The sequence below is a fragment of the Carassius carassius genome, unplaced genomic scaffold (genome assembly GCF_963082965.1).
Source record: "Carassius carassius unplaced genomic scaffold, fCarCar2.1 SCAFFOLD_102, whole genome shotgun sequence".
In the NCBI taxonomy this organism is placed as follows: domain Eukaryota; kingdom Metazoa; phylum Chordata; class Actinopteri; order Cypriniformes; family Cyprinidae; genus Carassius; species Carassius carassius.
The window spans coordinates 13,086-36,354 of record NW_026775046.1 but is presented as its reverse complement, the minus strand read 5'-3'; the positions used below and the strand labels follow the sequence as shown (position 1 = coordinate 36,354).

The 23,269-nt window shown below is 45.8% G+C and overlaps 3 non-coding genes and 1 pseudogene across 3 annotated transcripts; all 4 read right to left on the bottom strand.

Annotated features, from left to right (window-relative positions):
- Positions 1–2,020: 2,020 nt before the first annotated feature.
- Positions 2,021–2,184, bottom strand: LOC132134454 (U1 spliceosomal RNA). Its single transcript, XR_009429592.1, has one exon. It is a non-coding gene; the product is annotated as a U1 spliceosomal RNA (small nuclear RNA).
- An 8,463-nt stretch (positions 2,185–10,647) lies between these two features.
- Positions 10,648–10,811, bottom strand: LOC132134445 (U1 spliceosomal RNA). Its single transcript, XR_009429584.1, has one exon. It is a non-coding gene; the product is annotated as a U1 spliceosomal RNA (small nuclear RNA).
- Positions 10,812–20,096: 9,285 nt separating this feature from the next.
- LOC132134447 (U1 spliceosomal RNA) lies at positions 20,097–20,260 on the bottom strand. The gene has a single exon (XR_009429586.1). It is a non-coding gene; the product is annotated as a U1 spliceosomal RNA (small nuclear RNA).
- Positions 20,261–20,611: 351 nt separating this feature from the next.
- Positions 20,612–20,788, bottom strand: LOC132134456 (U2 spliceosomal RNA; annotated as a pseudogene).
- Positions 20,789–23,269: the final 2,481 nt, after the last annotated feature.

The window sequence follows — 23,269 nt, the reverse complement described above, 5'->3', positions numbered from 1 at the left end:
GTTTTTTCCTCACTTTCCTCTCCTTCCATGACCATTTCCTGTTCCGTTGCCTCCGCCCCTGTAGCCGTCCCACTTCCTCCTTCCTGCCCAATTTCTGAGGCCGGCTGGGAATTTGAAATTCCCGCCAAAACCTCAGGGACCGCCTCCTCTTTCCTTTGTTCATTCGTTTGTTGCCCATGTGGGGCGGCCATTTTGAGCTTGTTGGCAAAACTTTTAGGGCAGTCTCTGTAGAGGTGGTTTGTTTCTCCACAAAGATTGCACCGTCTGCCATTGGTACAATCATCAAACTGTGACCAATTTCTCTACACTTCCCACATACTAACTCTTGGCATGCTTCAGCGAGATGACCAAACCTGCAACCCTTCCTGCAGAGTTTGGTATGTAGCCTCTGTTCTCTCAGAGCACAATCATGGAAGGCAGATGTTTCAGGCCCTGGTAGCCCCCAGCGTCTTCCCATTGTTTAATGGGAATTCGCCAGAAGCATGTCCAAATGCCATCTTCATCTAACACTTTGACAGGCTGGCCTCGAACAGTGCAAAATCTACCCAACCAAACATAAATATCATCTCCAGTCACTGTTTCATTGAACATTCTTACAATCACAGTTTTAAGTGTGTTATCAGAAAGTTTCTCGACAGTGAACATGGAGAACTGGGCTTTAACTGAATCAAACCTTTGCCAAAAGTCATTAAGCAGGGAAGCGGTTTGTTTTATTTGATTAAACATCAAATCCTTTGTTCAAGGGCAGAGTCATCAAACAATTCAGGTCGTCAGATCTAAAAGCTAAGGTCTTTTGGATCAGCTTGCTGGAAAAGTCCATACGTGACATTCAAAAGAGCTTCCCCTCAACCTGCCTGAATAAAAAATGCACGCTGTGGTGCCTCCGCACGCCGGCACGGGCAGCCGACATGGTGGAGGCACCAACAGCCTAAAAACTTAAAACAACAATAAATACAATAATAAATAACCAAATAAATAATTAAAAGACCTTACCTTAAAACTTGTTTTAGCCCGAAGCAGCAGAGTTCAATGTACCTCTCGAAGTTGTGTGACTCAAGATATAAAAAGATCTCTAGTCAGGAAACCTCCAAGAGGCGATCGCAGTCTCAACCGTCCGACAAGATACGTGATCTTAGCCAAAAGGCCGAGAAGCGATGCCGCTAAGACGCAGCGGGGAGGAAGCCGGACACGGCGATGCCCATCTCGGCTTTGGTAAGTCTGGGGGACCTAAAAACGCTGGGGGATGGTAGTACCCTCCCCTGTCTGCAACGTCACCGGGCCTCGTCACGCTCGGCCTGACGCTGGCACTGCAGCGACGGAAAGTACGGCATCGCTCGTAATTCCCAAACGGTTCGTCGCAGAGCCACGTGCCTTATGTCATGGGAATCCTTGGCTCGAGCCGAACCAGACGCAGGTCTCAGATTGGCTCATCGCTCTGACGGAATTTTCGGGTATTTGGGATTTTGTCGAAAACCTTCTTTTGCAACCTAGCGCCAGGTATTTGGCCCAGTCCCACCCAAAGCAGCACAGAAAGCTTCTTTGGAGTCTGCCTGTCAATAATCATCCCAAAAAAGTGGAAATTTTCATTCACCTTGGCGAGGGGACCTCAAAACGTGCTAAGGTGGCGTGTCCAAGATGGCTCGAATGGCTATAACTCCAGGAAGGAATGAGATCCCTTCACCCAAATCGGCACACCTGTGCAGGGGCTCAGTCAGAGGCCAGGTGAAAAAGGGCGCTGCGACAGGCCACACAAAACTAATACCAATTGAAAAAGGACAACCAAACAACATGGAGACAGCTACAGCTAGGCTGCAGTCAGTCCAATCGACTTTCAAAGTAAGGTCTGTGCTATATTCGAACTGAACCACCCACCAGGGTCCGATTTTTCAAGAGCGTAACTGACTTTGTTTCACAGGCGCACAACACATACCACGCATGTGACAGAACTCCCCATTCTGAAACGCAAAAAAAAACGCAAAACGCAAAAAAAACCTCTTCTGCTTTGTTTCACCAACAATTTCAGGGGAGAGCGCGAACGCAGTCCCCCACTTCCATAAATTATGCAGTCGAGATTCACGCATTTGGGGAATTCGCAGGGGTCAGCATGGCCGGAGTGCAATGGGCAAGCCTCGCCCTGGGTGAACCGCCTTCTTGATCATGGTGTCTCCACTGCCAGGTAAGTATGAAGGCCCAGGCGGTCAGCCAGAGGTATGATTTGCGTCTCTACCGTCCACACCAACGGTTAGCCCCCCTCCAGGAAAGGAAGGATGGGTGCCTTCCGTTACTGGCCTGGAAACTGCCAAGCTCATGGGCCGGGGCTTCCCAACGCCGGTTTTAGATGACTCTCTTTAACCAAACACACCTGATTCGGTGCATCACCTCGTCTGTGAAAGACCTCAGGTGGGTGCATCGTTCATGGAAGAGTCCAAGACCCCAGGAGGGCGCATCAGGAAAAAAGTTCGCAATACACCACAGCATGGCAGATCTCATTCCTTGTTGCAAATACAGTTGCTATTTAATGAAAAGCGAGATACGCACCACATGTGGTGCACATGTGTGCCAAAATTCAACGCTCATTTTTATGCAAATTCTACAGTATTATCGGATAAAACTTACAAAAATGGATTCCTCTGAGTGCCCTGAGTACAGTACAACTGTTTTCTCTAGGCCTCATAAAAAAAATTTCTTCCGACTTCCACCCCCCTCGAGCTGCCTTCTCTAGCCGGGAAGTGTGCACCCTGGCCGGCATGGATGAGTAGGTGCGAGGGGGGTTGGATGGTACTATTTTTTTGCTAATATCTCCGCGAAGCGGTGGACCCCGGGGCTGAAATTTGGGGGATCCCTAGAGGGTCGAGGGGCCTACCGTATGCGACCACCCTCGAGTTCTTGGGTGGTCCGGTTCCTGAGTTATAACGGTTCAAATCCCACATTTTGGGGGGCCGTAACTTTGACCCCCGGGGTCATAGGGACATGGGGCCGGTGTCGTCGGATAGAGGGCCCCCTGGTCTGACTTTGACCCGATTTTGGTGCAGTTTGGACACGTTTTGGCGGAGTTACAGCTTGGCAAAATCTGTGACATTTTGGTTAATTAACCAAAATCCAACATTTTTATATGCATATTTCTAAAGTATTATGGGATAAAACATACAAAAATGGATTCCTCTGAGTGCCCTGAGTACAGTACAAGTGTTTTCTCTAGGCCTCATAAAAAAATTTCTTCCGACTTCCACCCCCCTCGAGCTGCCTTTTCTAACCAGGGAGCGTGCACCCTGGCCGGCATGGATGAGTAGGTACGAGGGGGGTGGATGATACTATTTTTTTGCTAATATCTCAGCGAAGCGGTGGAACCTGAAATTCGGGGGATCCCTAGAGGGTCGAGGGGCCTACCGTATGCAACCACCCTCGAGTTCCTGGGTGGTCCAGTTCCTGAGTTATAATGGTTCAAATTCCACATTTTGGGGGGCCGTAACTCGGACCCCCAGGGTCATAGGGACATGGGGCTAGTGTCGTCGGATAGAGCTCCCAAAGGTCTAATTTTGACCAGAGTTTGGTGTTGTTTCTCCTCTTTTCGAGTGAGTTATGGCCAGTCAAATTTTGGGACTTTTTGCATTTGCGGGTCCATATCTCTGGCTCCCGGGGGACTTGGGGGAGGTGGCTTCAGAGAGGGCCCTTTGAGGGCTATCAAGTCACCGAGTTTCAAGTTGCTAGGTCTCTTCCTTCCATTTGACTATCAAAAATGTGGGGGGCCATAAATTCGCCCCCCGGGGTGTTATGGATGGGGGGACAGCTGTGTTCGGTAGGCCTTCTGGAGGTCTTACTCCGTCCCGAGTTTGGTGCAGTTTGGCCCCGTTTTGGCCGTTTTGACCCCCGGGGTCATAGGGACATGGGGCTAGTGTCGTCGGATAGACGGCCCCCTGGTCTGACTTTTTTCTATGCATATTTCTACAGTATAATGGGATAAAACTTACAAAAATGGATTCCCTGAGTGCCCTGAGTACAGTACAAGTGTTTTCTCTAGGCCTCATAAAAAAAAAATTTCTTCCGACTTCCACCCCCCTCAAGCTGCCTTCTCTAGCCGGGGAGGGTGCACCCTGGCCGGCATGGATGAGTAGGTGCGAGGGGGGTGGATGTCATTAGTCATTAGACTAGAAAATGAATGGGAAATAGACTGGTAAGGGACCAAGGTAATTTACAGTTTATTAGAATAAAAGTGGAATGAGAAATAGACTGGTAAGTGACCAAGAAAATAGTTCCATTTGTAGTTTCTTAGACTAGAGGTGGTATGAAAAATAGACTGGTAACTGAATCAAGGAAATAGTCATATTTGTAGTTTATCAGACTAGAAAATGAATGAGAAATAGACTGGTAGGTGACCAAGGAAATAGTACTATTTGTAGTTTATTAGACTAGAAGTTGAATGAGAAATAGACTGGTAAGTGATCCAAGGGAATAGTCCCATTTGTAGTTTATTAGACTAGAAAAAGAATGAAAAAAAAACTGGTGAGTGAATCAAAGGAATAGTCAAATTTGTAGTTTATTAAACTAGAAGTGTAATGAGAAATAGACTGCAAATTGTGCTCTCTAATGTTTTAGACTCAAAGTTGTATTAACAGACTACAAATGGGACCTAAAAAGTTATATAAGTAACCAATGCTTGGGCAGTGTCCCTTGCATTCATCCTTTTGCTATTCATCCTTTAGTGTTTTAACAAAAGTAGATATAGCTTTGGATGACTGTCCCTTGTGCTTTCGTGGCTATAATCAGCTAAGCCAACACCTTCGTGTCTTTCTCAAGGTGCGGAATGTGAAGGAGCGCAAGCTTCTCCTATCCATTGCTTCTGGGAGAGCTTCTCACGGCGGTACCGGCAGCTGAGGAAGCGGTCAAATCCCACCCCCTCTAGGCAGGTTGCACGGGCAACACATAGTCTGCTATCGGCCCTCAACAGCCCTGGGGAGGAGGAGTGCTCAGAGTCGCAGGTTGACAGACTAGATGAAGAGCCAGCCACCAGGCCTGAGGCAGAGCCAGCCACAGGACCCGAAGAGGAGGTCGCCGGGCCTTCAAAGAAGGCCCACTCCTCCGATGCACCATACCCCTTTCCGGACCACGTGCCAGCCCTAAGTGAGTATGACACTTGTCACTTTGATAACACCATACAATAACTTTCATTAATAAATCTCCTATTTGTAGATTATTAGACTAGAAGTTACCTGAGAAATAGACTGGTAAGTGAACCAAGGAAATAATCTCATTTGTTGTTCATTAGACTAGAAGTTGAATTAGAAATAGACTGGTAAGTGAACCAAGGAAATAGCCCCATTTATAGTTTGTTAGACTACAAGAGAAATGAGAAATAGACTGATAAGTGACCAAGGAAATAGTACCATTTGTAGTTTATTAGACTAGAAAATTATAGTAATATAATTATACATATACACACACATATTATGTATATATATATATATATATATATATATATATATATATATATATAATTTATTATATATTTAATTTAATTTAATTTAATATAATAATAATAATAATAATGTTTGTTAGTGTTTACCTCTATGTTATCGACCTGACTCACCTGGTCCTTCTCTTGTGCTTTCTTTTTGCAGATCAGCTCATTGAGGAGTCCAGGGCCCACTGGGAGGGCATCAACCCCACTCCGAAATTAATAAATAATGTGTCCTCAAAGATTTTTAGAATAAAAAATTTTATTTCATATATGTCAGCTGGCCAGACCAATCTGGCCAGCTTGATGTTTTTGGACAACAGGGCAAAGGTCCGGTCCTGGCTGTCTTTTTTAAGGAAATGCAACATTGCAGAGCCAACTGTGCACCATTACCTAAAAAATGTGGCACAGTTCCTCAAATATCTTAATGAGACCCCGCCGCCCACATGCCGGCTCTCCCGTGTGGCTTTCATTGGGATTAGGAGGGAAATCCAGAACTTGACCCGCCCAGTAAAGCGCAGCGTGGCAGTCCACGAGCTGGCTGTAAAACAAGCCAAGGAGGCCCGCCTGATCCCTAAAGCCACACTGCGAGCTTGCCGGGACTCTGCCAAAAAAAATTTTTCTGAGATTCTGGGTAAGTTTTTGAATCCTTTCTCCTCTCATTATTTGGCGATCAATGTGATCCTTTATGCTTCTCTTTTTTTCTGTGAAGATCGTCTGAAGACTAGTCCTGAGAAAAAGGACCAATGGTCTTTTTATGGACACCTCACCACTTACTGGGCCAGCATTTATGGTCACCGTGGAGGGGTGTTCCAAAATGTAACAATTAAAGAGGTGGAGGATGCCCGTGCGACAGCTACAGAAGGCCACTTTGTCATTATGGTGAGTGGTTCTCTTTCTCTCTGTCTCTCGTTGTCCACATGGTTTTCTTTAAAATAAAACTCAGCTTATGCCACTTCTCACTGTTTCTAAAGATATCAGCCCACAAGACCAACCAGGCCTTTGGTGCAGCCCAGCTTGCCCTGGACCAGGAGGAGTATGGGTGGCTTGAGGAATTCCTTTCACTCCGGTCCAACTTGGTAGGGGGACGAGTTGCAAACTATTTCTTCTTTACCTCAAAGGCCAGCTCCTGCAAAAACTTGAACAAGTATTTTCAGGATGCGTGGGCGAGCATGGGGTTACCAGGCACACCCACATTTACTGATGTGAGGACTGCCATCGCCACCCATGTAAGCATTCCTGTACTTGTCCCGGCTTTATGAGTTTCTGGTGTGTTTTTTTCTAACTCTTTGCCTATGCTGTTCTCTCTCCAAAAAGGCAAAGAACACTCACTGCCCGGAAGATAGGCACAAAGTGGCACAGTTCATCACCACCACAGCTGACAGGTTTTATGCCCTCAACCTTAATGCAAAGCAGGCAGCAGAACACCGTCGCCTCTTTGATACAGCTGTGGTGGGTGAGGAAGCTGATAGTCCAAGGCAGCAAGGTGCCAAGAGAAGAAAGACGACAAAACCCCACAAGATGCCAGCTGAGGAAAAGTCCTCATCCACCAGCCCAACGCTCTCCGACAGCCCTCCCGATGCCGAAGAAGGCCAGAAGTCTGGGAAATCTGCTTCAGTAAGTACAATTTCCCATGGATTGGTTTAACTGTTTGTGACAAGTAGACATGTTCACTAACACTTTGCCTTTCTTATTATTTCTATAAGGAAATAAGCACATTAATGAAGATGGTCCTCAGACGCAGACTGATGGTGAAGAACTCCCCACTTAAATCACCACAGGAAATAGCGTCTAAAAAGCTAGTGCAGCAAGTAAAAAAAGAGACTGGAGAAATTAAAAAAAAAATCCCCGTAAATAATTTATGTAGCTATTTAAATTGTTTGTTTTGATATTTTTTATGATAATTGTTCTACTCCTTTTATTTCTACGATAAAAAAGTAAGGTTATCTTTTTATTTGTTTTGATAGCCTGTTCCATTTTTCTTTTTTCTTTTTTTTGTAAATAGTTATAGTTAAGGTTAATATCAGTTTGCTCTGAATCTTTCTGAACATGTTTATTTATTTATTTTATTTTTCTTATATAATGCATTTATATAAATGCGACCACCCTCGAGTTCCTGGGTGGTCCGGTTCCTGAGTTATAACGGTTCAAATCCCACATTTTGGGGGCCGTAACTCGGACGCCCGGGGTCATAGGAACATGGGGCTGGTGTCGTCGGATAGAGCTCCCAAAGGTCTAATTTTGACCAGAGTTTGGTGTTGTTTCCCTTCTTTCCGAGTGAGTTATGGCCGGTCAAATTTTGGGACTTTTTGCATTTGCGGGTCCATATCTCTGGCCCCCGGGGGTCTATCGACTTGGGGGAGGTGGCTTCAGAGAGGGCCCTTCGAGGGCTATCAAGTCACCAAGTTTCAAGTCGCTAGGTCTCCTTCCATTTGACTATCAAAAATGTGGGGGGCCATAACTCCGCCCCCGGGGTGTTATGGATGGGGGGGCAGCGGTGTTCGGTAGGCCTTCTGGAGTTCTTACTCTGACCCGAGTTTGGTGCAGTTTGGCCCCGTTTTGGCGGAGTTACAGCTTGGCAAACTCTGTGACATTTTGGTTACCAAATAACCAAAATCCAACATTTTTTCTATGCATATTTCTACAGTATAATGGGATAAAACTTACAAAAACGGATTCCTCTGAGTGCCCTGAGTACAGTACAAGTGTTTTCTCTAGGCCTCATAAAAAAATTTTCTTCCGACTTCCACCCTCTCGAGCTGCCTTTTCTAGCCAGGGAGGGTGCACCCTGGCCGGCATGGATGAGTAGGTATGAGGGGGGTGGATGGTACTATTTTTTGCTAATATCTCCGCGAAGCGGTGGACCCCGAGGCTAAAATTCGGGGGATCCCTAGAGGATCGAGGGGCCTACCGTATGCGACCACCCTCGAGTTCCTGGGTGTTCCGGTTCCTGAGTTATAACGGTTCAAATTCCACATTTTGTGGGGCCATAACTCGGACCCCCGGGGTCATAGGAACATTGGGCTGGTGTAGTCGGATAGAGCTCCCAAAGGTCTAATTTTGACCTGAGTTTGGTGTTTTTTCCTCTCTTTTTGGGTGAGTTATTGCCGGTCAAATTTTGGGACTTTTTGCATTTGCGGGCCCGTATCTCTGGCCCCCGGGGGTCTATCGACTTGGGGGAGGTGGCTTCAGAGAGGGCCCTTTGAGGGCTATCAAGTCACCGAGTTTCAAGTTGCTAGGTCTCTTCCTTCCATTTGACTATTAAAAATGTGTGGGGCAATAACTTCGCCCCCCGGGGTGTTATGGATGGGGGGGGCAGCGGTGTTCGGTAGGCCTTCTGGAGGTCTTACTCTGACCCGAGATTGGTGCAGTTTGGCAAATAGTGGGTTCGTGGGACCCAGGGTGGGGGTCCGCAAGTGGTCCGCAGATGATCCGCAGTCATTGTGTGAACATAATGGTCAAATGGACAAATAGTGGGTTCGTGGGACCCAGGGTGGGGGTCCGCAAGTGGTCCGCAGATGATCCGCAGTCATTGTGTGAATATAATGGTCAAATGGACAAATACGGGGTTCGTGGGACCCAGGGTGGGGGTCCGCAAGGGGTCTGCAGATGATCCGCAGTCATTGTGTGAATATAATGGTCAAATGGACAAATAATGGGTTCGTGGGACCCGGTTGGGGGTCCGACGGGGGTCCGCATCGGTTCCGTGGTCATTCTGTAACTTTAAAGGTCAAATGGACAAATATAGGTTTCGTGGGCAAAAAAATCGTACACCCCCCATTCGGGTAAATGCCACTGTTTTAAACCTGAGGTGTACTGCTCCGTGCACCACCCTATGGAGAAGTGCTGAATGGCATGTAGGGGCCTCAAATTTGGGTGGGCTTCCGCGGGGCCCCTCGGGGGTCCAGATCCTCCTGCGCCGGTCAGGGGTCTCCCGTGGGCCAGCGCGGTCCGGCAGACATCGACGCCGCGTCCGTCAAAAATATTTTGGGGTCAGCGCGCAGGTCCCCTTAACCCACGTACACGAGCCCTCAAACTTATACCTGAATGGACGCTCCAAAAAAAAAAGGACTTTCTGGAGAAGTCAAGACGTGACATCCCTAGGAGCTTGCCATTCACCTCTTTAAAACAAAAGCGCACGCTGTGGTGCCTCCGCACGCCGGCACGGGCAGCCGACATGATGGAGGCACCAACAGCCCAGAAACTTAAAACAACAATAAATACAATAATAAATAACCAAATAAATAATTAAAAGACCTTACCTTAAAACGTGTTGGAGCCCGAAGCAGCAGAGTTCAATGTACCTCTCGAAGTTGTGTGACTCAAGATATAAAAAGATCTCGAGTCAGGAAACCTCCAAGAGGCGATCGCAGTCTAAACCGTCTGACAAGATACGTGATCTTAGCCAAAAGGCCGAGAAGCGATGCCGCTAAGACGCAGCGGGCAGGAAGCCGGACACGGCGATGCCCATCTCGGCTTTGGTAAGTCTGGGGGACCTAAAAACGCTGGGGGATGGTAGTACCCTTATGTAATGGGAATCCTTGGCTCGAGCCGAACCAGACGCAGGTCTCAGATTGGCTCGTCGCTCTGAGAGAATTTTCGGGTATTTGGGATTTTGTCGAAAACCTTCTTTTGCAACCTAGCGCCAGGTATTTGGCCCAGTCCCACCCAAAGCAGCACAGAAAGCTTCTCTGGAGTCTGCCTGTCAATAATCATCCCAAAAAAGTGGAAATTTCCATTCACCTTGGCGAGGGGACCTCAAAACGTGCTAACGTGGCGTGTCCGAGATGGCTCGAATGGCTATAACTCCAGGAAGGAATGAGATCCCTTCACCCAAATCGGCACACCTGTGCAGGGGCTCAGTCAGAAGCAAGGTGAAAAAGGGCGCTGCGACAGGCCACTCGGTGGCGCTGTAAGCGACAACAAAATTAATACCAATTGAAAAAGGCAACCAAACAACATGGAGACAGCTACAGCTAGGCTGCAGTCAGTCCAATCGACTTTCAAAGTAAGGTCTGTGCTATATTCGAACTGAACCACCCACCAGGGTCCGATTTTTCAAGAGCGTAACTGACTTTGTTTCACAGGTGCACAACACATACCTCGCATGTGACAGAACTCCCCTGTCCCCTGAAACGCAAAAAAAAACGCAAAACGCAAAAAAAACCTCTTCTGCTTTGTTTCACCAACAATTTCAGGGGAGAGCGCGAACGCAGTCCCCCACTACCATAAATTATGCAGTCGAGATTCCCGCATTTGGGGAATTCGCAGGGGTCAGCATGGCCGGAGTGCAATGGGCAAGCCTCGCCCTGGGTGAACCGCCTTCTTGATCATGGTGTCTCCCCTGCCAGGTAAGTATGAAGGCCCAGGCGGTCAGCCAGAGGTATGATTTGCGTCTCTACCGTCCACACCAACGGTTAGCCCCCCTCCAGGAAAGGAAGGATGGGTGCCTTCCGTTACTGGCCTGGAAACTGCCAAGCTCATGGGCCGGGGCTTCCCAACGCCGGTTTTAGATGACTCTCTTTAACCAAACACACCTGATTCGGTGCATCACCTCGTCTGTGAAAGACCTCAGGTGGGTGCATCGTTCATGGAAGAGTCCAAGACCCCAGGAGGGCGCATCAGGAAAAAAGTTCGCAATACACCACAGCATGGCAGATCTCATTCCTTGTTGCAAATACAGTTGCTATTTAATGAAAAGTGAGATACGCACCACATGTGGTGCATATGTGTGCCAAAATTCAACGCTCATTTTCATGCAAATTCTACAGTATTATCGGATAAAACTTACAAAAATGGATTCCTCTGAGTGCCCTGAGTACAGTACAACTGTTTTCTCTAGGCCTCATAAAAAAATTTTCTTCCGACTTCCACCCCCCTCGAGCTGCCTTCTCTAGCCGGGAAGTGTGCACCCTGGCCGGCATGGATGAGTAGGTACGAGGGGGGTGGATGGTACTATTTTTTTGCTAATATCTCCGCGAAGCGGTGGAACCTGGGGCTCAAATTCGGGGGATCCCTAGAGGGTCGAGGGGCCTACCGTATGCGACCACCCTCGAGTTCCTGGGTGGTCCAGTTCCTGAGTTATAATGGTTCAAATTCCACATTTTGGGGGGCCGTAACTCGGACCCCCGGGGTCATAGGGACATGGGGCTAGTGTCGTCGGATAGAGCTCTCAAAGGTCTAATTTTGTCCAGATTTTGGTGTTGTTTCTCCTCTTTTCGAGTGAGTTATGGCCGGTCAAATTTTGGGACTTTTTGCATTTGCGGGTCCATACCTCTGGCTCCCGGGGGTCTATCGACTTGGGGGAGGTGGCTTCAGACAGGGCCCTTTGAGGGCTATCAAGTCACCGAGTTTCAAGTTGCTAGGTCTCTTCCTTCCATTTGACTATCAAAAATGTGGGGGGCCATAAATTCGCCCCCCGGGGTGTTATGGATGGGGGGACAGCGGTGTTCGGTAGGCCTTCTGGAGGTCTTACTCCGTCCCGAGTTTTGTGCAGTTTGGCCCCGTTTTGGCCATTTTGACCCCCGGGGTCATAGGGACATGGGGCTAGTGTCATCGGATAGACGGCCCCCTGGTCTGACTTTTTTCTATGCATATTTCTACAGTATAATGGGATAAAACTTACAAAAATGGATTCCCTGAGTGCCCTGAGTACAGTACAAGTGTTTTCTCTAGGCCTCATAAAAAAAATTTTCTTCCGACTTCCACCCCCCTTAAGCTGCCTTCTCTAGCCGGGGAGGGTGCACCCTGGCCGGCATGGATGAGTAGGTGTGAGGGGAAAATGAATGGGAAATAGACTGGTAAGGGACCAAGGTAATTTACAGTTTATTAGACTAAAAGTGGAATGAGAAATAGACTGGTAAGTGACCAAGAAAATAGTTCCATTTGTAGTTTCTTAGACTAGAGGTGGTATGAAAAATAGACTGGTAACTGAATCAAGGAAATAGTCATATTTGTAGTTTATCAGACTAGAAAATGAATGAGAAATAGACTGGTAGGTGACCAAGGAAATAGTACTATTTGTAGTTTATTAGACTAGAAGTTGAATGAGAAATAGACTGGTAAGTGATCCAAGGGAATAGTCCCATTTGTAGTTTATTAGACTAGAAAAAGAATGAAAAATAGACTGGTGAGTGAATCAAAGGAATAGTCAAATTTGTAGTTTATTAAACTAGAAGTGTAATGAGAAATAGACTGCAAATTGTGCTCTCTAATGTATTAGACTCAAAGTTGTATTAACAGACTACAAATGGGACCTAAAAAGTTATATAAGTAACCAATGCTTGGGCAGTGTCCCTTGCATTCATCCTTTTGCTATTCATCCTTTAGTGTTTTAACAAAAGTAGATATGGCTTTGGACGACTGTCCCTTGTGCTTTCGTGGCTATAATCAGCTAAGCGCAAGCTTCTCCTATCCATTGCTTCTGGGAGAGCTTCTCACGGCGGTACCGGCAGCTGAGGAAGCGGTCAAATCCCACCCCCTCTAGGCAGGTTGCACGGGCAACACATAGTCTGCTATCGGCCCTCAACAGCCCTGGGGAGGAGGAGTGCTCAGAGTCGCAGGTTGACAGACTAGATGAAGAGCCAGCCACCAGGCCTGAGGCAGAGCCAGCCACAGGACCCGAGGAGGAGGTCGCCGGGCCTTCAAAGAAGGCCCACTCCTCCGATGCACCATACCCCTTTCCGGACCACGTGCCAGCCCTAAGTGAGTATGACACTTGTCACTTTGATAACACCATACAATAACTTTCATTAATAAATCTCCTATTTGTAGATTATTAGACTAGAAGTTACCTGAGAAATAGACTGGTAAGTGAACCAAGGAAATAATCTCATTTGTTGTTCATTAGACTAGAAGTTGAATTAGAAATAGACTGGTAAGTGAACCAAGGAAATAGCCCCATTTATAGTTTGTTAGACTACAAGAGAAATGAGAAATAGACTGATAAGTGACCAAGGAAATAGTACCATTTGTAGTTTATTAGACTAGAAAATTATAGTACTATAATTATACATATACACACACATATTATGTATGTATATATATATAAATATATATATATATATATATATATATATATATAAATTATAATTTAATTTAATTTAATTTAATTTAATTTAATTTAATTTAATTTAATTTAATTTAATTTAATTTAATTTAATTTAATTTAATTTAATAATAATAATAATAATAATAATAATAATGTTTGTTAGTGTTTACCTCTATGTTATCGACCTGACTCACCTGGTCCTTCTCTTGTGCTTTCTTTTTGCAGATCAGCTCATTGAGGAGTCCAGGGCCAACTGGGAGGGCATCAACCCCACTCCGAAATTAATAAATAATGTGTCCTCAAAGATTTTTAGAATAAAAATTTTTATTTCATATATGTCAGCTGGCCAGACCAATCTGGCCAGCTTGATGTTTTTGGACAACAGGGCAAAGGTCCGGTCCTGGCTGTCTTTTTTAAAGAAATGCAACATTGCAGAGCCAACTGTGCACCATTACCTAAAAAATGTGGCACAGTTCCTCAAATATCTTAATGAGACCCCGCCGCCCACATGCCGGCTCTCCCGTGTGGCTTTCATTGGGATTAGGAGGGAAATCCAGAACTTGACCCGCCCAGTAAAGCGCAGCGTGGCAGTCCACGAGCTGGCTGTAAAACAAGCCAAGGAGGCCCGCCTGATCCCTAAAGCCACACTGCGAGCTTGCCGGGACTCTGCCAAAAAAATTATTTCTGAGATTCTGGGTAAGTTTTTGAATCCTTTCTCCTCTCATTATTTGGCGATCAATGTGATCCTTTATGCTTCTCTTTTTTTCTGTGAAGATCGTCTGAAGACTAGTCCTGAGAAAAAGGACCAATGGTCTTTTTATGGACACCTCACCACTTACTGGGCCAGCATTTATGGTCACCGTGGAGGGGTGTTCCAAAATGTAACAATTAAAGAGGTGGAAGATGCCCGTGCGACAGCTACAGAAGGCCACTTTGTCATTAATGTGAGTGGTTCTCTTTCTCTCTGTCTCTCGTTGTCCACATGGTTTTCTTTAAAATAAAACTCAGCTTATGCCACTTCTCACTGTTTCTAAAGATATCAGCCCACAAGACCAACCAGGCCTTTGGTGCAGCCGAGCTGGCCCTGGACCAGGAGGAGTATGGGTGGTTTGAGGAATTCCTTTCACTCCGGTCCAACTTGGTAGGGGGACGAGTTGCAAACTACTTCTTCTTTACCTCAAAGGCCAGCTCCTGCAAAAACTTGAACAAGTATTTTCAGGATGCGTGGGCGAGCATGGGGTTACCAGGCACACCCACATTTACTGATGTGAGGACTGCCATCGCCACCCATGTAAGCATTCCTGTACTTGTCCCGGCTTTATGAGTTTCTGGTGTGTTTTTTTCTAACTCTTTGCCTATGCTGTTCTCTCTCCAAAAAGGCAAAGAACACTCACTGCCCGGAAGATAGGCACAAAGTGGCACAGTTCATGTGCCACGACACCACCACAGCTGACAGGTTTTATGCCCTCAACCTTAATGCAAAGCAGGCAGCAGAACACCGTCGCCTCTTTGATACAGCTGTGGTGGGTGAGGAAGCTGATAGTCCAAGGCAGCAAGTTGCCAAGAGAAGAAAGACGACAAAACCCCACAAGATGCCAGCTGAGGAAAAGTCCTCATCCACCAGCCCAACGCTCTCCGACAGCCCTCCCGATGCCGAAGAAGGCCAGAAGTCTGGGAAATCTGCTTCAGTAAGTACAATTTCCCATGGATTGGTTTAACTGTTTGTGACAAGTAGACATGTTCACTAACACTCTGCCTTTCTTATTATTTCTATAAGGAAAGAAGCACATTAATGAAGATGGTCCTCAGACGCAGACTGATGGTGAAGAACTCCCCACTTAAATCACCACAGGAAATAGCGTCTAAAAAGCTGGTGCAGCAAGTAAAAAAAGAGACTGGAGAAATTTAAAAAAAAATCCCGTAAATAATTTATGTAGCTATTTAAATTGTTTGTTTTGATGTTTTTTATGATAATTGTTCTACTCCTTTTATTTCTACGATAAAAAAGTAAGGTTATCTTTTTATTTGTTTTGATAGCCTGTTCCATTTTTCTTTTTTCTTTTTTTTGTAAATAGTTATAGTTAAGGTTAATATCAGTTTGCTCTGAATCTTTCTGAACATGTTTATTTATTTATTTTATTTTTCTTATATAATGCATGTTTCCTATTATACTTTTTATATATTGTGTTTTTTTGTACAGAACTTTGAGGCATTTTTGATTTTGACTTTACAATGTCTGCAAAACAAAAAGTTCAATAAATATTTGAAATTGAATTAAGGTGTCATTACTTTACACACACTCACACACACTCACACACACACACACACACACACACACACACAAATATATATTACATGTAATAAAAATAATTTAAACATTTATATATTGTGTGTGTAAATAAAAAGGTATATGTAATGAATACATAATAAATATATAGTATTTCTATACATAAAATGTTTAATAAAAACATATTTTACTATATTTTGAATAACTTGAAATTAGGATGTTTTCACATAAATACACTTCTATTTCAAATGTATTCAGGCCGATCATCATAACCAGTTAAACTGATTATTAGACTAGAAGTTGAATGAGAAATAGACTGAAATAGTGAAATGTATTGTTTATTAGACTAGAAAAGGAATGAGAAATAGACTGGTAAGTGACCAAGGAAATAGTACTTTTTGTAGTTTATTAGACTAAAAGTTTTGAATAAGAAATAGACTGGCAAGGGATCAAGGAAATAGTGCCATATGTAGTTTATTAGACTATAAAATTAATGAGAAATAGACTGGCAAGTGATCCATGAAATAGTGCCATATGTTTTCACATTAATACACTTCTATTTCAAATTTATTCAGGCCGATCATCATCACCAGTTAAACTGATTATTAAACTAGAAGTTGAATGAGAAATAGACTGAAATAGTGAAATGTATTGTTTATTAGACTAGAAAAGGAATGAGAAATAGACTGGTAAGTGACCAAGGAAACAGTACTTTTTGTAGTTTATTAGACTAAAAGTTTTGAATAAGAAATAGACTGGCAAGTGATCAAGGAAATAGTGCCATATGTAGTTTATTAGAATATGAAATGAATGAGAAATAGACTGGCAAGTGATCCATGAAATAGTGCCATATGTTTTCACATTAATACACTTCTATTTCAAATGTATTCAGGCCGATCATCATAACCAGGTAAACTGATTATTAGACTAGAAGTTGAATGAGAAATAGACTGAAATAGTGAAATGTATTGTTTATTAGACTAGAAAAGGAATGAGAAATAGTCTGGTAAGTGACCAAGGACATAGTACTTTTTGTAGCTTATTAGACTAAAAGTTTGAATAAGAAATACACTGGCAAGTGATCAAGGAAATAGTGCCATATGTAGTTTATTAGACTAGAAAATTAATGAGAAATAGACTGGCAAGTGATCCATGAAATAGTGCCATAGGTAGTTCATTAGACTATGAGTGGAATGAGAAATTGACTGGTCAGTGACCAAGGAAATAGTCCCATTTCAAGTTGTTTGGACTAAAAGTGGAATGAGAAATACACTGCAAAGTGTGCACTCTTGTTTTATAAAACGTATTTTACAATACATTATGGATAAATTGGAATTAGGAAGATTTCAAATAAAGTAACTGTTAAGTGACAAATGAAATAGCCCCATGTGTAGTTCATTAGACTAGAAGTGATTTGAGAAATAGACTGACAATAAAAAATATTGCTATTTAATATACTGCAAGACTTGCAACATTTGTGGTGCAAATTAACCAAAATCCGACAGTTTTTTCTATGCATATTTCTACAGTATTATGGGATAAAACTTACAAAAATGGATTCCTCTGAGTGCCCTGAGTACAGTACAACTGTTTTCTCTAGGCCTCATAAAAAAAAATTTCTTCCGACTTCCACCCCCCTCGAGCTGCCTTCTCTAGCCGGGGAGGGTGCACCCTGGCCGGCATGGATGAGTAGGTGCGAGGGGGGTGGATGGTACTATTTTCTTGCTAATATCTCCGCGAAGCGGTGGACCCCGGGGCTGAAATTACCTACCGTATGCGACCACCCTCGAGTTCCTGGGTGGTCCGGTTCCTGAGTTATAACGGTTCAAATCCCACATTTTGGGGGGCCGTAACTCGGACGCCCGGGGTCATAGGAACATGGGGCTGGTGTCGTCGGATAGAGCTCCCAAAGGTCTAATTTTGACCAGAGTTTGGTGTTGTTTCCCTTCTTTCCGAGTGAGTTATGGCCGGTCAAATTTTGGGACTTTTTGCATTTGCGGGTCCATATCTCTGGCCCCCGGGGGTCTATCGACTTGGGGGAGGTGGCTTCAGAGAGGGCCCTTCGAGGGCTATCAAGTCACCAAGTTTCAAGTCGCTAGAACTCTTCCTTCCATTTGACTATCAAAAATGTGGGGAGCCATAACTCCGCCCCCGGGGTGTTATGGATGGGGGGGCAGCGGTGTTCGGTAGGCCTTCTGGAGTTCTTACTCTGACCCGAGTTTGGTGCAGTTTGGCCCCGTTTTGGCGGAGTTACAGCTTGGCAAAGTCTGTGACATTTTGGTTAACATTCACCACAATTTTGGATATGTCCGCAAATGTTCCGGATGTGATCCGTGGTCATTCCGTGAATATAATGGTCAAATGGACAAATAGTGGGTTCGTGGGACCCAGGGTGGGGGTCCGCAAGTGGTCCGCAGATGATCCGCAGTCATTGTGTGAACATAATGGTCAAATGGACAAATAGTGGGTTCGTGGGACCCAGGGTGGGGGTCCGCAAGTGGTCCGCAGATGATCCGCAGTCATTGTGTGAATATAATGGTCAAATGGACATATACGGGGTTCGTGGGACCCAGGGTGGGGGTCCGCAAGGGGTCTGCAGATGATCCGCAGTCATTGTGTGAATATAATGGTCAAATGGACAAATAATGGGTTCGTGGGACCCGGGTTGGGGGTCCGACGGGGGTCCGCATCGGTTCCGTGGTCATTCTGTAACTTTAAAGGTCAAATGGACAAATATAGGTTTCGTGGGCAAAAAAATCGTACACCCCCCATTCGGGTAAATGCCACTGTTTTAAACCTGAGGTGTACTGCTCCGTGCGCCACCCTGTGGAGAAGTGCTGAATGGCATGTAGGGGCCTCAAATCTGGGTGGGCTTCCGCGGGGCCCCTCGGGGGTCCAGATCCTCCTGCGCCGGTCAGGGGTCTCCCGTGGGCCGGCGCGGTCCAGCAGACATCGACGCCGCGTCCGTCAAAAATTTTTTGGGGTCAGCGCGCAGGTCCCCTTAACCCACGTACACGAGCCCTCAAACTTATACCTGAATGGACGCTCCAAAAAAAAAGGACTTTCTGGAGAAGTCAAGACGTGACATCCCTAGGAGCTTGCCATTCACCTCTTTAAAACAAAAGCGCACGCTGTGGTGCCTCCGCACGCCGGCACGGGCAGCCGACATGATGGAGGCACCAACAGCCTAGAAACTTAAAACAACAATAAATACAATAATAAATAACCAAATAAATAATTAAAAGACCTTACCTTAAAACGTGTTGGAGCCCGAAGCAGCAGAGTTCAATGTACCTCTCGAAGTTGTGTGACTCAAGATATAAAAAGATCTCGAGCCAGGAAACCTCCAAGAGGCGATCGCAGTCTAAACCGTCTGACAAGGTACGTGATCTTAGCCAAAAGGCCGAGAAGCAATGCCGCTAAGACGCAGCGGGCAGGAAGCCGGACACGGCGATGCCCATCTCGGCTTTGGTAAGTCTGGGGGACCTAAAAATGCTGGGGGATGGTAGTACCCTCCCCTGTCTGCAACGTCACCGGGACTCGTCACGCTCGGCCTGACGCTGGCACTGCAGCGACGGAAAGTACGGCATCGCTCGTAACTCCCAAACGGTTCGTCGCAGAGCCACGTGCCTTATGTAATGGGAATCCTTGGCTCGAGCCGAACCAGACGCAGGTCTCAGATTGGCTCGTCGCTCTGACAAAATTTTCGGGTATTTGGGATTTTGTCGAAAACCTTCTTTTGCAACCTAGCACCAGGTATTTGGCCCAGTCCCACCCAAAGCAGCACAGAAAGCTTCTCTGGAGTCTGCCTGTCAATAATCATCCCAAAAAAGTGGAAATTTCCATTCACCTTGGCGAGGGGACCTCAAAACGTGCTAACGTGGCGTGTCCGAGATGGCTCGAATGGCTATAACTCCAGGAAGGAATGAGATCCCTTCACCCAAATCGGCACACCTGTGCAGGGGCTCAGTCAGAAGCAAGGTGAAAAAGGGCGCTGCGACAGGCCACTCGGTGGCGCTGTAAGCGACAACAAAATTAATACCAATTGAAAAAGGACAACCAAACAACATGGAGACAGCTACAGCTAGGCTGCAGTCAGTCCAATGGACTTTCAAAGTAAGGTCTGTGCTATATTCGAACTGAACCACCCACCAGGGTCCGATTTTTCAAGAGCGTAAAAATCGGTGAAAGCGTTGTTTCACAGGCACACAACACATACCTCGCATGTGACAGAACTCCCCATTCTGAAACGCAAAAAAAAAAAAAACCTGGAAAAAACCTCTTCTGCTTTGTTTCACCAACAATTTCAGGGGAGAGCACGAACGCAGTCCCCCACTACCATAAATTATGCAGTCGAGATTCCCGCATTTGGGGAATTCGCAGGGGTCAGCATGGCCGGAGTGCAATGGGCAAGCCTCGCCCTGGGTGAACCGCCTTCTTGATCATGGTGTCTCCCCTGCCAGGTTAGTATGAAGGCCCAGGCGGTCAGCCAGAGGTACGATTTGCGTCTCTACCGTCCACACCAACGGTTAGCCCCCCTCCAGGAAAGGAAGGACGGGTGCCTTCCATTACTGGCCTGGAAACTGCCAAGCTCATGGGCCGGTGCTTCCCAACGCCGGTTTTAGATGACTCTCTTTAACCAAACACACCTGATTCGATGCATCACCTCGTCTGTGAAAGACCTCAGGTGGGTGCATCGTTCGTGGAAGAGTCCAAGACCCCAGGAGGGCGCATCAGGAAAAAAGTTCGCAATACACCACAGCATGGCAGATCTCATTCCTTGTTCTGCTATTCGACACAATAAACGGCAATCCCCAAAAAGGGAAAGCACACCGTTCCTGGAGACACTGCAATACCAGGCCGATGCTTGGAGTGGACGGAGCAAGCCCCGGCTCCAGCTCCGTGATCTAAAAATCCATTTAATATGTAGTCCCCGGATGGGGGACGTATCAGATATTAAACTGATAAGAACAGATTTTTTTTCTTTCAAAAAAGTTTTATTGTCACGAGTTACATTTTTTCCATTTGCATTTTTACTTTCACACACATTTTTCTTTTCAAGCACACATTAAAACAAGCCATATAATATATAATAAATACACATGGTAAAATGAAAGAAACAATCATTGTTAAAAAACATTTGATTAAAACCACAGTGTTTTGCTTGTTTTTAAAAGGCCATATTTGGGGTGTGTTTAAAAGGTGCGATTGGTTTCAAAAGTAAAATACATATTTAAAAAAGCAAACAAGCCTCATATGCATGTTAATAAAACCAATTTTATTGATAAAACACAATAAAAACCAATTTATTGGATAAAAACCAATAAAAAAAAACATCTGTTGTGCAAGACCGGGGGTGAGTCCTTATCAAGTCGGTCTTCACCCCACTCTCCAGAACAGGGACATGAGATGCTACTTTACGGGCTCAGCGGAGATCCCCTCTCCTCCGGCCCGCTGGCCCGCTGTTCCCGTAGCCAGAATGGTGAGGGTGCATCTACGGGCAGCCAGGGTCGGTGCCTGCCGGGACCCTCTCTGTGCGACCCCGGCCCCCCCGTCCGAATATCGTCGTCCGGTACCCCTGCAGCATTGATGTTACCTTTAGCTCGCATGCATGGAGGGTTACCGTAACGCGCTTCCCCACCAGCAGGTTTCTGGTGGCCCAGATGGCATCCTTGATGACGTTGAGGGTGAGCTAGAGCGAGGTAAATTTCTGTGCCGTCAAGTCCTTCAAGCCCCGGCCCACCCCAAGGAATGGCGAGCTGGTACCCGAACTGGGCCCCACCTGCTGGTAGGCACGGGAAATACAGGGGGCCGGTCTTGGCCCACAGGACCCGCGCAGTGCTGCAGTCCCAGAGCAGGTGGTGGACGGTCTCCGGGGAATTGCAGCCGGACCGAGGGCAGATGGGGTTTTTGGCCATGCCTCTGGAGTGCATAACCGCCCTGACCGGGAGGATCTCATGAGCCACCATCCACGATAAGTCCTTGTGCCTTTTCTGGAGAGCAGGGTGAGCCGCATTCCGCCAAACTTGTTTGGCCTCACTTAGTGTGAGGCCCGGAACTGGACTCACCGGTTCCCGGTCCTGCACAACAGAAATGAGAGACTTGTGTTTAGTTAAAATGGTGACATCTTCCCTCTCTAAAAGGTATTTCTTTAAAAACTTTTTTATAAAACTGTACTCTTTAGGCAAGTTAAAAGACACTGGGGTTTTCAAATCTACTGGTAAAATTTTCAAAGTTCTTAGGTAAGACCCCATCCAAAATCGCGCCATTGCAGCCGTCTTGTTTTCTTTGGATGGGGTCATGGCATAACTGATGTGCAGGGCGGTGAAGCAGCTGCCTAAAAACAGGTGGGGGTCTGGGAGGCCTTTTCCACCGTTCTCTGGCCTTTTCTTGACTGTCTCCCTCTTCAGGCGCTCCCACTTGGACCCCCACAGGAAGTAAAACACCGCCCTCTCCAGTTTCACCAGGAACTGCCGAGGGGGGCTAAAAACAGAACAAACAAGTAAAATCAGAGGTAAAATCACAGATTTAAAAATTAAAATTTTACCTTCAATCGTCAACTGTCTTAGTCCCCAAAACTCTAGTCTTTTCCTAACTTTCCCTAGCAAGTCAGTCCAGCTTTCCCGTCCTCCACCCTCTTTATCAAATTTAACACCTAAAATTTTAAAATCGTTGTCTTTAAAAACCAAATCAAGTCCTCCTGTGTCCACGTCCCCCCACGGCCCGAAGAGCTGGGCCTCAGACTTGTTTCTATTGAGTTTGGCGCCCGAGGCCCGACCGTACCAGTCAGTCAAGTCCAGTGCTCTTCGTATAGATAAAATGTCTGTGGTTAAAAGAGTAACATCGTCCATGTATAAGGCACAAGTCGCTGTCAGTCCACCCGTCCCAGGAACGTCCAGTCCTTTGATCCATTTATCCTTTCTCAAGATCTGTGCCAGTGGCTCGATACAAGCCACAAACAGGAGAGGAGATAAAGGACATCCCTGACGGACACCACTGTGTATGTTCACAGTTTTGGAAAGATGCCCGTTTACAAGGAATTTGCTGACTAGTCCCTTGTACAGCAGTCCCACCCAGGCTACAAACCTCTTTGGAAAACCCATTTTTTGCAGTACCTGAAAAAGGTACTGGTGCGAGACTCGGTCAAATGCTTTTTCAAAGTCTAAATTTAGGACTACTAGCCGAATATTTCTGTCTCTCGCATAACAGATGGCGTCTCTGATCAGCACTAGGCTGTCTGTTATCTTTCTTCCGGGCACAGAACAAGCTTGATCCGGGTGAATCACGTCCTCTAAAGCCATTGACATGCGTGTTGCTAAAATTTTGCTAAAAAGTTTATAATCAAAATTTAAAAGTGTTATGGGTCTCCAGTTTTTTAAGTCAGTCCGGTCACCTTTTTTGTGAAGTAAAGAAACTATCCCTATTCTAAAACTGTCTGGAAGTCTGTCGAGGGTCTCAAACTCTTTAAAAACTGTCAAAA